The sequence below is a fragment of the Pseudophryne corroboree genome, chromosome 3 (genome assembly GCF_028390025.1).
Source record: "Pseudophryne corroboree isolate aPseCor3 chromosome 3, aPseCor3.hap2, whole genome shotgun sequence".
NCBI lineage: Eukaryota > Metazoa > Chordata > Amphibia > Anura > Myobatrachidae > Pseudophryne > Pseudophryne corroboree.
The window spans coordinates 616,329,139-616,344,634 of NC_086446.1; the positions used below are offsets into that span (position 1 = coordinate 616,329,139).

General features: G+C 48.8%; 1 protein-coding gene across 11 annotated transcripts in view; it reads left to right on the plus strand.

The window, feature by feature from the left end:
* The first annotated feature begins 2,269 nt into the window (after nt 1–2,269).
* Nucleotides 2,270–15,496, plus strand: part of PLCE1 (phospholipase C epsilon 1) — a 624,299-nt gene continuing 611,072 nt past the window's right edge. For 6 of the 11 annotated variants that reach the window (XM_063961646.1, XM_063961642.1, XM_063961650.1 and 3 more), the window contains exon 1: nt 2,271–2,618. The gene's annotated coding sequence lies outside the window, so the exon portion shown is untranslated. Of the gene's footprint in view, nt 2,619–15,496 lie in introns of all 11 variants that reach the window. The other 5 variants (XM_063961638.1, XM_063961640.1, XM_063961641.1 and 2 more) reach the window with 1 other exon arrangement.

Genomic DNA, 15,496 nt, shown 5'->3' on the forward strand with positions numbered 1-15,496 from the left:
AGAGACAAGGAGGGGGAGGGTGCTGAGGGGGAGAGGGAGGGTGCTGAGGGGGAGAGACAAGGAGGGGGAGGGTGCTGAGAGGTGAGAGACAGGGAGGGGGAGGGTGCTGAGGGGGAGACACAGGGAGGGGGAGAGACAGGGAGGGGGAGGGTGCTGAGAGGTGAGAGACAGGGAGGGGGAGGGTGCTGAGGGGGAGAAACAGGGAGGGGGAGGGTGCTGAGGGGGAGAGACAGGGAGGGGGAGGGTGCTGAGGGGGAGAGACAAGGATAGGAAGGGTGCTGAGGGGGAGAGACAGGGAGGGGGAGGGTGCTGAGGGGGAGAGACAAGGAGGGGGAGGGTGCTGAGGGGGAGAGAGAGGGTGCTGAGGGGGAGAGACAAGGAGGGGGAGGGTGCTGAGAGGTGAGAGACAGGGAGGGGGAGGGTGCTGAGGGGGAGACACAGGGAGGGGGAGGGTGCTGAGGGGGAGATACAGGGAGGGGGAGGGTGCTGAGAGGTGAGAGACAGGGAGGGGGAGGGTGCTGAGGGGGAGAAACAGGGAGGGGGAGGGTGCTGAGGGGGAGAGACAGGGAGGGGGAGGGTGCTGAGGGGGAGAGACAAGGAGGGGGAGGGTGCTGAGGGGGAGGGTGCTGAGGGGGAGAGACAGGGAGGGGGAGGGTGCTGAGGGGGAGAGACAAGGAGGGGGAGGGTGCTGAGGGGGAGAGAGAGGGTGCTGAGGGGGAGAGACAAGGAGGGGGAGGGTGCTGAGAGGTGAGAGACAGGGAGGGGGAGGGTGCTGAGGGGGAGACACAGGGTGCTGAGGGGGAGGGTGCTGAGGGGGAGACACAGGGAGGGGGAGGGTGCTGAGGGGGAGATACAGGGAGGGGGAGGGTGCTGAGGGTGAGATACAGGGACAGGGGGGGGGGCTGAGGGTGAGATACTGGGACATAACTTTGTTTCAGGAAAGAAACAATGAAGGATTCCCTGACAACCTTGCACGCTCCCCCTCCCCCCTATCACATATACTTAGAAAATACCTTAAGGCTTTACCCCACTGGCTGGCATCATAGGACAGGACTCCTAACGGTGCTCATATACCTCAGGTACAGCAGGGGAGAGCGCACTGTGAGTGCAGGAGGCGGGCTGGGTACAGGAGGTGAGAGCGGCAGCGCGCGGTTCAGGAGGAGAGAGCAGCAGCGCACAGCGTGACGTGGGCGCCGGGTTGCCATTGGTTACGAGGCAGGAGGAGGTGCAGCGCAGCGCTGGCGGCTGACAGTGTGAGTACGACGGCTGTCAGTGGGGAGCGCTGGCTCTATCAAGGGGAGATTGCTGCAGAGAGCTGTGGCCGATTTAAAAAAAAAACTGCCACAAATTACAGGGGGGGGGCACGGGCCCGAGTGCCCGTCCCCTGGATCCACCACTGACTCTTGATATGCAAATAATAGTTATCAGAATCTCCTTTAGACTGTGATACACATGAATGGTTGACACGGGTGGCGGTCAGGATGGCGACGGTCAGAATCCTGTTGCCGGAATCCCAACACATGGCCATAATTCTGACGCCGGAACTCTGCCATCAGCTGAAATGCCAACGCCGAAATCCCAATCATAAGTATGCAGCCCCCTGTAGTGGCGAGGGGTAGGTTTAGGCACCCGGTGGGGAGGGGGGGGGGGGGGGGGGGCGGTTAGGGTTAGGCTGCAGGGAATAGAGGGTTATGATTAAGCTGTGGATAGTGGCAGTAGGTTTAGGCACCCCTGGGGAGGGTTAGGCTGCAGGGAGGGGTGGGAAGGTTAGGTTTAGGCTACGGGGAGGGGGATGGAGAGCTAGGGAGGTAATGGGGGAGGGTAAGTATTCCAACCTACACCCTGTCAGGATTCTCTTCATCAGGATGCCGCAGTCGGTCCTCTGAACACCGGCATCCCGAACGCATTTGACACAATTTTAACTTGCTGAATGTTGCTAAATATTAAGAGTACTGCTTTTATTACATTTCATTACAAAATACTTACTTGGTTGTAAATTGTTCAAAAAAAGTATATTTTTACTATTCATAATCTTATTGGTTTATTTTATTTTTTTGCTTTGTCCAAAAGTTATACATTCTAAGTCATCTGCAAAAAAAAATTGTTGATACACCAGATGACCCTACAAAGTTCTTACTGTTTCTACATTACACAATTCCAGTTCTTTGCACTCATAAATCTGTCTTTTTTATCCAGGCTGAGGCTGCGGCACAGTGTTGTACACATAATTACATGCCTCCACCCTCCTTCATCCCCTGGCTTTCTGTGCTGTTTAGCCATCTCCCCCAAGATGTAATTATCTGCACCAGCACCGTGCACATGGTCTGGCTCTCTGATCACTACTGGTAGCTGCAGCCTTAGCTCAGACATTCCAATGCAATGAGGCGGCGGTGTCAGGGCTGGTCATCCAGCCCAGCAATTATACACCCCCAGCCCCGCTCTCTCATTCATAACACAAGGGATACTATGGTTCCTGACCAACGTTCAGCGCTGCAGAAATCTGAGGAGGCTTTCACCCCAAGATCTCATACAAACTTCTCTATGCTAAAACTCTGCTGCACATGTATTGCTGAGCCAGTGATCACAGCCAGCCTTCACCAAGTCATGTGAACTGCACAGTGAGTGATTGCTTTACTATAACTCTGCTCCTGCTCAGATTTTACTGCTGGAAATGCCGGAACTCTATCTGATTTTCTGAATGTGCAAAATACCTGAAAAAAATACAAATTTATCACTATGATTTAAAGTTATTTTTGCTTTGCTACTGATTTTTGGTACTTTGTGTTCAGTGTTACTAATGAGTGACATGGCCAACAACAAGAACATGCCCTAGTTATTTTGAATTGTGCAGATCAGTGTAGTAGGCACATTCATAAAGAACAAGTAGATATATGAAATGATTGGTCTTATATAATCCTGTCTCAGCACTAAAGGGAAACTGACACTTATATGCAGCACAGGTGTTTTACACCTGATAATTGTCATTTCTTATCATCGCTATTTGGTACTATATACACTGCCTGAATGTATCAAAATACACCCTCGGGGTTTGGAGGCTGTTCCTGTGATGTTTTCGGAGTGAAATAACTGCATCAGCGGTCTCTTCACTCCTTTATCGGGATTCCTGTGCATGTGCGGTGGCAGCCATTGCAAGAGACTAGGTAGGGAACAGGGCAGACCAGAGGCGACAGCAGGAGGCACTGACAGCCAGCACATGCCGGAGCTCTGCCAGCCATCTTTATATGGCTCACTGCTTGTAGCTGTGCAGCGGGGTTACTTTTGTCCTGCAGCACCACTCTCTGCCTCCGCTGCTGCAGCACCTCTCTTTCCTGGACGCTGCAGCACGTCTCTACTTCAGTCTTCAGATGCTGTAGTTGCTCTTTCTGCCCTAGCTGCTGCAGCACCTCTTTCTGGGTTGTGAGGTCAGGTTAGTCGGGGCATATTTAGTGTTTTTTTTATTTGAATTAAACAAGTAAATGGGTAAATACAGCTACTTCCATTGCGGCTCTACCATGGTGTAATGTGTATAAGGGAATTAACCGTAGTGTAACGTGTATAAGGGGCTCTACTGTGTGGCATAACGTGTAAAAGGGGTACTATTGTTGCTGCAAGCCATCGGCACACACAGACCCTGTTTTAAACAGGAGTGTACTAAAAGGAAACTTTCGCCCTGAGCTCCACAAGGACTAGAACTGGTCCTGTCACCAATTTAGGATTTTTAAATATAAATACTATAAATAATAATATTGATAATATTAGTTCAACCTACTTCATGTTTCCTTCATTACAAAACATGAATTGAGATAAATGAAAAGCATTAATGGTTATGGGCTGTGGTATGCATTTCACAGTCTCTGAGTGAGAACTTAGGTGGACAAAGCTGTATCAAACCTTCTAAAGTGGACCATCAGGGAATATGCTTCTAGCTATCATTTCTCTTGTACACTCTCTCTAAAGCACTGATTTTCAACCTTTTTTTTCTCGCGGCACACCAAACAGTATTTTAAAATTGCCAAGGCACACCATCAGTTCCCCACAGAAAAAAAAACAAAAAAACACACATTGGCCCTCATAGCAAAAAAAAAAATCCACACATACATTGGCCTACACAGAAAAAAACAATCACATTCGCAGCAGGAATTTTTTTAGCAGTTGGGCAAGACCATGTGCACTGCAGGGGAGGCAGATATAACATGTGCAGAGAGAGTTAGATTTGGGTGGGTTATTTTGTTTCTGTGCAGGGTAAATACTGGATGCTTTATTTTTACACTGCAAATTAGATTGCAGATTGAACACACCACACCCAAATCTAACTCTCTCTGCACATGTTAAATCTGCCTCCCCTGCAGTGCACATGGTTTTGCCCAACTGCTAAAAAAATTCCTGCTGCGATCAACTTGGAATTACCCCCATTGCTCCCCACATAAATCATATTGCTCCCTACATAAATCCTATTGCTCCCCACATGAATTATTCACATTGTTCCCCCCCATAAATTTAAAAATCCTTATTCTCCCGACATAAATCCTATTGTTCCCCACAAGAGAAAAAAAATAACAAATATTAGCCCCTACCAGTCAGCTGTCCTCCTCCTTGTCCCTCAGTGGCAGGGATTGTTCATAGTGGAGTGCTGCGAATACTGAGCAGTGGGCGGTCGGGGAGGTGTGGATGTGGGTAGGCAAGGAAAGCTGTGTATGCAGGCAGGAACTGGAAGATGTGTATGCAGGCGATTGGGCTGGCTGGGTGGTGATACGTGGCGGCCGTGACCTATGATATCACACCGCCGTGTCTTCAAGGCATACGTCACGGCCGGAGCACGACTGATCCTCTAAGAAGAGCCCGGGCCAACAGTTCACTCTGAAGGTACAGGAAGCTGCTCTGGCTCTACGGCACACCTTGCAATTGGTCGCTGCACACTAGTGTGCCACGGCACACTGGCTGAAAAAGCCTGCCCTAAAGTGATAGTTAGAAGCTGATCAGTTACTGTGGACAATTTCTCCACTTGCCCTATTTAAAAGATTTCATACATCTAACCCTTTGAGCATTATAGCACCTTTCCAGCTTGAACAGCGCCAGCTTTTATAGCCCTGAAATCATTCTGCACTGACCCATGCGATTGATTAAGCTATGAAGATGCTATGTGCAATGTTTACGGCATGTTATTGTGTCCATGAAACGGGACATGGATTGCCGAGTGTGGGTATAATATGTTATGCCGGGATCCCGGCGGTCAGCATACCGGCGCCGGGATCACGACCGCTGGCATGCCGGCAGCTAGGCGAGTGCAAATGAGCCCCTTGCGGGCTCACTGCGCTGCAACGCTGTGGGCACGGTGGCGCGCTACACGCGCCACGGTATTTATTCTCCCTCCAGGGGGTCGTGGACCCCCAAGAGGGAGAATAGTTGTTGGTATGCCGGGTGTCGGGATTCCGGCGCCGGTATACTGAGCGCCGTGATCCCAACAGCTGGCATACTGAATACCACTCCCGAGTGTATGTGTCTTTAAATAAATTGGCAACTCATGAATGTGGAGAAGTTGTGTTGATTCAGATATTCGGACATCACATGGGGAGACCAAATGGGCATGGCACTATACTGGACATCTGGCTGATGTCAGCCATGTTCAGCCAGAGGTAATCGGCCAGCTTGACTGGCAGCCACATTAGACCATTTCACTATTTTAATTTGTCGAATGAGGGCACACACAGAGCCGGCGGAACCCGCTCAGCAAAGTGATGCAGTGCAGGTAGGCGCCAGGCAGGAGAGGCGCTTTCCCTACACTGCATCCCTTCACTGTGTGCTGTTGTTGCCGGCTGCCGCTGCGCCTATCACTGTACAAGCAGCCGGCAGCCTGGATCGCGGAACTTCTGTCCCCCCACTCCAGCCCCACCTCCTTCCGTCCTGTGACAGCGCTGTGACGCTAGTAAGGGGAGGTGTGGGGGCGGGACCAGCAAAGGACGACTTCGGAAGCTGAGAGCTGGAGTCACTGCTGACTGCTGTACCGCCAGGAGCCACTAGATGCCCCCATCCCTATGGACTGAGCCATCTCATCACCTGACAGGACTCAGGATCAGGAACAAAAGAGAGACTGTCCGAGACCAGTACAGAGGAACTAAAGTGGGTTTTCTTTTTATGTGTGATTGTCTATCTTTCTATCTGTCTATGTGTCTGTCTATCTATCATCTATCTATCTAATGTTTAAAAGGGGACGCTGTCTGCCGTAATGTGTAAAAAGAGGATGCTGTCTGCCGTAATGTGTAAAAAGGGGACACGGTCTGCCGTAATGTGTAAAAAGGGGGACGCTGTCTGCCGTAATGTGTAAAAAGGGGGACGCTGTCTGCTGTAATGTGTAAAAAGGAGGACGCTGTCTGCCGTAATGTGTAAAAAGGGGACGCGGTCTACCTAATGTGTAAAAAGGGGACGCTGTCTGCCGTAATGTGTAAAAAGGGGACGCTGTCTGCCGTAATGTGTAAAAAGGGGACGCTGTCTGCCGTAATGTGTAAAAAGGGGGACTGGCTGCCGTAATGTGTAAAAAGGGGACACTGACTGCCGTAATGTGTAAAAAGGGGACGTTGTCTGCCGTAATGTGTAAAAAGGGGACGCTGTCTGCCGTAATGTGTAAAAAGGGGACGCTGTCTGCCGTAATGTGTAAAAAGGGGACGCTGTCTGCCGTAATGTGTAAAAAGGGGGACTGGCTGCCGTAATGTGTAAAAAGGGGACACTGACTGCCGTAATGTGTAAAAAGGGGACGTTGTCTGCCGTAATGTGTAAAAAGGGGACGCGGTCTACCTAATGTGTAAAAAGGGGACGCTGTCTGACGTAATATGTAGAAAGGGGGACGCTGTCTGCCGTAATGTGTAGAAAGGGGGACTGGCTGCCGTAATGTGTAAAAAGAGGGACTGGCTGCCGTAATGTGTAAAAGGGGTTCTACCTGGTGTAGTGGCGCTACTGTGTGGCGTAATTTGAATAATGGAGACTACCGTAATATTGATTGGTATTATTTTGTGGCCACACCCCTTCCCCATGAAGCCACACCCCTATATTTTTTCTTTTTATGTGTGATTGTCTATCTATCCTATCTATCTATCTATCTATCTATCTATCTCATATCTGTGGGGGAGTGTATTTTAGCATAGCAGGGCTGCGATCGCTTGTGCAGCCCTGCTATGCTAAAAAAGTTTAAAGCAAAACAAGACCAGCCCTGCAGCTACTCACCAGTGCAACGGATCCAGCGATGATGTTCCCGGCTGTGACGTCAGACATCCGCCCTCCATGCGTGGGACCCACCACGCCTGGAAAACGGTGAGTATCTGCCCCAGAACGCCTCCTGCCTGTCCGTCTTCTTGCGATCGCCGATGCAATCACATTTCTCACTGGCGGCGTCGCTTCCCGGCGATGGCGTGTGCAATGCGCCTGGCGCGCATGCGCAGTTCCGACCCGCTCGCACCACAGCGAAAAAACGCTGCGTGCGAATGGGTCAGAATGACCCCCAGTGTGCGGTGTAATGTGAACAAGATTGTGCTACTTTCTAGAGTAATTTGAATTGGTACTATTGTGTGGCCACACCCCACCCGCTTCTTGCGGCGTGCGACTTCGGTGCGCACTGTCCCTTTATTAAGTATGGGAGGCAGGGCGCAAATTTATAGTTTGCAGGGAGGCGCCGAACACCCTTGCACCGGCCCTGGGCAAACATGCTGTAATTCTTGTACAATTTGGTCAGAAGAGATGGATATGGGGTCAGAAGAGATCACTGTGGGCTCTGTGTATTATTGATGGCTATATACTGTGGGGGGTGGTCTTCTGTATGCCGGCGGTCGGGCTCCCGGCGCTCAGTATACCGGCGCCGGGAGCCCGACAGCCGGCATACCGACACTTATTTTCCCTCGTGGGGGTCCACGACCCCCATAGAGGGAGAATAAAATAGTGTGGCGCGCCACCATGCCCGTAGCGTGGCGAGCGCAGCGAGCCCGCAAGGGGCTCATTTGTGCTCGCCACGCTGTCGGTAAGCCGGCGGTTGGGCTCCCGGCGCCGGGATGCTGGTCGCCAGGAGCCCGACCGCCGGCCAGACGTAGCAAACCCTACTGTGGGAGCTGCTTGGAAGCCCAACTCTACAAGGCTTCAGGTGACAAACCTTCACACGTGAGCATAGTGATTTCCAAAGTGAATCCAGCACAGCTTTTCCAGCTTCACTGGACCCCACTGACAAACAAAGGGCCCCATGCGGATTATTACACAAACCCGATGTTTGGGGAACTGCGCATGCGCAGGACCTGCTTAGTGCATGCACAGAACGGGTCCTGCTTGATCACTCGCAGTCCCCTCTTAGCCACAGGATTATACATGCTCTGGTGTTTGCGGGGTGTACATCGGGACCCTTCTAAAAGACAAGGTCTACTGTGCCCAGGGTCTGCATCGTTGGGACGCAGGCTTACTTGTCCCAGCTGACAAGTTCCGACGACAGTCTAAGTAAGCCTCGGCTTATACAGACTGGCTGATGGTCGAAATGGTGATCCAATCCTGCATCTTCAGTCCCAGTACTCGGATCGCAGATGCATACAGAAAGCAAACTCTTTCCTACGCCTCCTGCTGCATTTGCATTTCAGTTATACGGCTTCTCTGTGGCTGTGCAATACGGTACAAATATGAATCAGCCCATATAACCCTTAGTAAAAATGAAATCAGCAGCAATAGAGAGGTCTGCTTCCATTTATGCGTTTTGGCCATTCACCGCTTCTTAAATAGACTTCTATGTCCACATACATTTGCTATTCACATAGCAGCAATTCACAATATGTCAATGTCTAATACATCAGAAACTTAATCAAATGAAGAGCACAAACATCAAGCCCAAATAATGCATTTTGTACACTAGTCCTTGATATATGATTGGTCTTACAACACGAAAAAATTGGTGAATAACTAGTGGGACCTTACGGCTATACAAAAACGCTTTTAAAGTAGATTTAGGGGTAAATTTACTAAGGTGGGAGTTTTTTTTTTAGAACTGGTGATGTTGCCCATAGCAACCAATCAGATTGGTCTTAACTTTTATCTAGCTGCTTCTAGAAGATAGAATCTGATTGGTTGCTATGGGCAACATCACCAGTTCTAAAAAAACCTCCCACCTTAGTAAATTTACCCCAAACAGTTGACATCAAACTGCAAACATACTGATAAGTTTAATGCTGCTGCTTGTATTCAACTTACGTATATATTTGACTGGCGTGGGTTGTTTTTTATTTACTAAGGGAAAGTGCATCAGAGACCAGTTTAGTTAGTTTCATAATAAATGATAAAGATAACAAACATTTAATTGCTCAGCAGAATGTCAAGGTTATGCAAACAATCAGTAGCACATCTCCCTATGCTGTGAGTGTGCTGACCCTGCTGCTGTCATTAGATTGCACTTTGAAGGCTGCAACATGCAACTGAAAATATAGAGGATTACGGAGAGAGCTTTGTTTATCATGTGAGGACTTAATACCCCTGTACCCCAGGGCCCTTCAGAAATTAAGGATGTTGTTTTCTGTTTGTTGTTCAGATCATTTAAATGATGAATAGCAAGTAAAATATACAAATCCAAACACCACGTTTAATAATCTGGTGCGGTCACTGCTAAAAATTTGGCATGAGCTATGCAGCGGGGACTGCCGCAACAACGCCCAGATTATCTGCGCTCCGCATTGATCTGTTTAGTGTCATTTCTGTAAGTGCTCTTACCAAACTGCTGTAGCAAATTTATAAAAACAAACAGTTTTTAATGGTGCAGCTGTGTATTTAGGTTGCTAACTAGCACCTGAAAACCGAATTTGAATGGGAAGAATTTTGTTATGAGCTCATTCCCACCATGGCATTCTCGTATGCATTGGCTGATACATGCTCAGTTCACTAGCATGTACTGCTAAAATGCAATGCATGAAAAATGTGCAAAGCACCTACTTCATGTAAACTTGTCTTAAGTGTGTGTCAGTTTCTGTATGATGTACCAATGTTATTAGCAGCTGACCCAGGTTAAAAGTAAATGAGCTTAGGAGTGCATGAGAGAGACATATGATCACAAATGGGCCAATTAAAAATTAACCCTATTATGCACATACGGGGATCCACTGCACTTGCCATTCCCAGGAGAGGGGTGCACTCACGTACTCCCCAGAAAACCCTGCACTCTCCTATTGGCCAATTTGTGATCAAATGGGTCAGCTTAGTTGGCAGGTGAGCTTTAAACCAGGTAAGCACACTTGTGTAGTTGTGTTGGTGACTGCCTTACCTTTTAAAAGCCATAAGTGTGGGAGGTACGCTTTAAACCAGGTAAGCACATTGGGGTAGATGTATTAACCCGGAGAAGGCATAAGGAAGTGATGAACCAGTGATATGTGCAAGGTGATAAACGCACCAGCCAATCAGCTCCAATATGTAAATTAACAGTTAGGATCTGATTGGCTGGTTCCTTTATCTCCTTGCACATATCACTGGTTCATCACTTCCTTATGCCTTCTCCAGGTTAATACATCTGCCCCCCTTTCCCTTATGAGACAGAAGCCAGGTCACTAAAAAATCTATGTGAAAGTTTATGTGATAGAGTAGGACTTGCGATGAAATGGGGTCCTGTGGAGTGGGCCGCAAGCTTACATGCATTGTAGTGATGAGCGGGTTCGGTTCCTCGGAATCCGAACCCCCCCGAACTTCACCCTTTTTACACGGGTCCGAGGCATACTCGGATTCTCCCGTATGGCTCGGTTAACCCGAGCGCGCCCGAACGTCGTCATCCCACTGTTGGATTCTCGCGAGATTCGGATTCTATATAAGGAGCCGCGCGTCACCGCCATTTTTTACTCGTGCATTGCAAATGATAGTGAGAGGACGTGGCTGGCGTCCTCTCACTTTGTTTCAGGGGACTGCAGTGCAAATATCTTTATTCTGGGGACCAGCAGTATTATAGGAGGAGTACAGTGCAGAGTTTTGCTGACCAGTGACCACCAGTATTATACGTTGTCTGCCTGAAAAACGCTCCATATCTGTGCTCAGTGTGCTGCATATATCTGTGCTCACACTGCTTTATTGTGGGGACTGGGGACCAGCAGTATTATATAGGAGGAGTACAGTGCAGAGTTTTGCTGACCAGTGACCACCAGTATACGTTGTCTGCCTGAAAAACGCTCCATATCTGTGCTCAGTGTGCTGCATATATCTGTGCTCACACTGCTTTATTGTGGGGACTGGGGACCAGCAGTATTATATAGGAGGAGTACAGTGCAGAGTTTTGCTGACCAGTGACCACCAGTATTATACGTTCTCTGCCTGAAAAACGCTCCATATCTGTGCTCAGTGTGCTGCATATATCTGTGCTCACACTGCTTTATTGTGGGGACTGGGGACCAGCAGTATTATATAGGAGGAGTACAGTGCAGAGTTTTGCTGACCAGTGACCACCAGTATTATACGTTCTCTGCCTGCAAAACGCTCCATATCTGTGCTCAGTGTGCTGCATATATCTGTGCTCACACTGCGTTATTATGGGGACTGGGGACCAGCAGTATTATATGGGAGGAGTACAGTGCAGAGTTTTGCTGACCAGTGACCACAAGTATTATACGTTCTCTGCCTGAAAAACGCTCCATATCTGTGCTCACACTGCTTTATTGTGGGGACTGGGGAACAGCAGTATTATATAGGAGGAGTACAGTGCAGAGTTTTGCTGACCAGTGACCACCAGTATTATACGTTCTCTGCCTGAAAAACGCTCCATATCTGTGCTGCATTGTAGTATATAGTAGGAGTACAGTGCATAATTTTGCTGACCACCAGTATATAATATATAGGAGTACGGTACAGAAGGCCACTGCTCTACCTAACTCTGTGTCGTCAAGTATACTATCCATCCATACCTGTGGTGCATTTCAGTTTTGCACAGTTTGCTGACCACCAGTATATAATATATAGCAGTACAGTACAGTAGGCCACTGCTCGACCTAACTCTGTGTCGTCAAGTATACTATCCATCCATACCTGTGGTGCATTTCAGTTTTGCACAGTTTGCTGACCACCAGTATATAATATATAGCAGTACAGTACAGTAGGCCACTGCTCTACCTAACTCTGTGTCGTCAAGTATACTATCCATCTATACCTGTGGTGCATTTCAGTTTTGCACAGTATGCTGACCACCAGTATATAATATATAGCAGTACGGTACAGTAGGCCACTGCTCTACCTACCTCTGTGTCGTCAAGTATACTATCCATCCATACCTGTGGTGCATTTCAGTTGTGCGCAGTATATATAGTAGTAGGCCATTGCTATTGATACTGGCATATAATTCCACACATTAAAAAATGGAGACCAAAAATGTGGAGGGTAAAATAGGGAAAGATCAAGATCCACTTCCACCTCGTGCTGAAGCTGCTGCCTCTAGTCATGGCCGAGACGATGAAATGCCATCAACGTCATCTGCCAAGGCCGATGCTCAATGTCATAGTAGAGAGCATGTAAAATCCAAAAAACAAAAGTTCAGTAAAATGACCCAAAAATCTAAATTAAAAGCATCTGAGGAGAAGCGTAAACTTGCCAATATGCCATTTACGACACGTGGCAAGGAACAGCTGAGGCCCTGGCCTATGTTCATGGCTAGTGGTTCAGCTTCACATGAGGATGGAAGCACTCATCCTCTCGCTAGAAAAATGAAAAGACTTAAGCTGGCAAAAGCACAGCAAAGAACTGTGCGTTCTTCTAAATCACAAATCCCCAAGGAGAGTCCAATTGTGTCAGCTACGATTCCTGACCTTCCCAACACTGGACGGGAAATGGTGGCGCATTCCACCACTTGCACGCCCCCTGCAAGTGCTGGAAGGAGCACCCGCAGTCCAGTTCCTGATAGTCAAATTGAAGATGTCACTGTTGAAGTACACCAGGATGAGGATATGGGTGTTGCTGGCGCTGAGGAGGAAATTGACAAGGAGGATTCTGATGGTGAGGTGGTTTGTTTAAGTCAGGCACCCGGGGAGACACCTGTTGTCCGTGGGACGAATATGGCCATTGACATGCCTGGTCAAATTACAAAAAAAATCACCTCTTCGGTGTGGAATTATTTTAACACAAATGCGGACAACAGGTGTCAAGCCGTGTGTTGCCTTTGTCAAGCTGTAATAAGTAGGGGTAAGGACGTTAACCACCTCGGAACATCCTCCCTTATACGTCACCTGCAGCGCATTCATCATAAGTCAGTGACAAGTTCAAAAACTTTGGATGACAGCGGAAGCAGTCCACTAACCACTAAATCCCTTCCTCTTGTAACCAAGGTCCTGCAAACCACACCACCAACTCCCTCAGTGTCAATTTCCTCCTTACACAGGAAAGCCAATAGTCCTGCAGGCCATGTCACTGGCAAGTCTGATGAGTCCTCTCCTGCCTGGGATTCCTCCGATGCATCCTTAAGTGTAACGCCTACTGCTGCTGGCGCTGCTGTTGTTGCTGCTGGGAGTCGATCGTCATCCCAGAGGGGAAGTCGGAAGACCACTTGTACTACTTCCAGTAAGCAATTGACTGTCCAACAGTCCTTTGCAAGGAAGATGAAATATCACAGCAATCATCCTGCTGCAAAGCGGATAACTCAGGCCTTGGCAGCCTGGGCGGTGAGAAACGTGTTTCCGTTATCCACCGTTAATTCACAGGCAACTACAGACTTGATTGAGGTACTGTGTCCTCGGTGCCAAATACCATCTAGGTTCCATCTCTCTAGGCAGGCGATACCGAAAATGTACACAGACCTCAGAAAAAGAGTCACCAGTGTCCTAAAAAATGCAGTTGTACCCAATGTCCACTTAATCACGGACATGTGGACAAGTGGAGCAGGGCAGACTCAGGACTATATGACTGTGACAGCCCACTGGGTAGATGTATTGCCTCCCGCAGCAAGAACAGCAGCGGCGGCACCAGTAGCAGCATCTCGCAAATGCCAACTCGTTCCTAGGCAGGCTACGCTTTGTATCACCGCTTTCCAGAAGAGGCACACAGCTGACAACCTCTTACGGAAACTGAGGAACATCATCGCAGAATGGCTTACCCCAAATGGACTCTCCTGGGGATTTGTGACATCGGACAACGCCAGCAATATTGTGCGTGCATTACATCTGGGCAAATTCCAGCACGTCCCATGTTTTGCACATACATTGAATTTGGTGGTGCAGAATTATTTAAGAAAACGACAGGGGCGTGCAAGAGATGCTGTCGGTGGCCCGAAGAATTGCGGGCCACTTTCGGCATTCAGCCACTGCCTGCCGAAGACTGGAGCACCAGCAAACAGTCCTGAACCTGCCCTGTCATCATCTGAAGCAAGAGGTGGTAACGAGGTGGAATTCAACCCTCTATATGCTTCAGAGGATGGAGGAGCAGCAAAAGGCCATTCAAGCCTATACATCTGCCTACGATATAGGCAAAGGAGGGGGAATGCACCTGACTCAAGCGCAGTGGAGAATGATTTCAACGTTGTGCAAGGTTCTGCAACCCTTTGAACTTGCCACAAGTGAAGTCAGTTCAGACACTGCCAGCCTGAGTCAGGTCATTCCCCTCATCAGGCTTTTGCAGAAGAAGCTGGAGACATTGAAGGAGGAGCTAAAACAGAGCGATTCCGCTAGGCATGTGGGACTTGTGGATGGAGCCCTTAATTCGCTTAACCAGGATTCACGGGTGGTCAATCTGTTGAAATCAGAGCACTACATTTTGGCCACCGTGCTCGATCCTAGATTTAAAACCTACGTTGTATCTCTCTTTCCGGCAGACACAAGTCTGCAGAGGTTCAAAGACCTGCTGGTGAGAAAATTGTCAAGTCAAGCGGAACGTGACCCGTCAACAGCTGCTCCTTCACATTCTCCCGCAACTGGGGGTGCGAGGAAAAGGCTAAGAATTCCGAGCCCACCCGCTGGCGGTGATGCAGGGCAGTCTGGAGCGAGTGCTGACATCTTGTCCGGACTGAAGGACCTGCCAACGATTACTGACATGTCGTCTACTGTCACTGCATATGATTCTCTCACCATTGAAAGAATGGTGGAGGATTATATGAGTGACCGCATCCAAGTAGGCACGTCAGACAGTCCGTACGTATACTGGCAGGAAAAAGAGGCAATTTGGAGGCCCTTGCAGAAACTGGCTTTATTTTACCTAGAGTGTTTAGTGCAGCCGCTCACCTTGTCAGCAATCGGCGTACGAGGTTACTTCCAGAAAATGTGGAGAAGATGATGTTCATCAAAATGAATTATAATCAATTCCTCCGTGGAGACATTCACCAGCAATTGCCTCCAGAAAGTACACAGGGACCTGAGATGGTGGATTCCAGTGGGGACGAATTAATAATCTGTGAGGAGGGGGATGTACACAGTGAAAGGGGTGAGGAATCGGACGATGAGGAGGAGGTGGACATCTTGCCTCTGTAGAGCCAGTTTGTGCAAGGAGAGATTGATTGCTTCTTTTTTGGTGGGGGCCCAAACCAACCAGTCATTTCAGT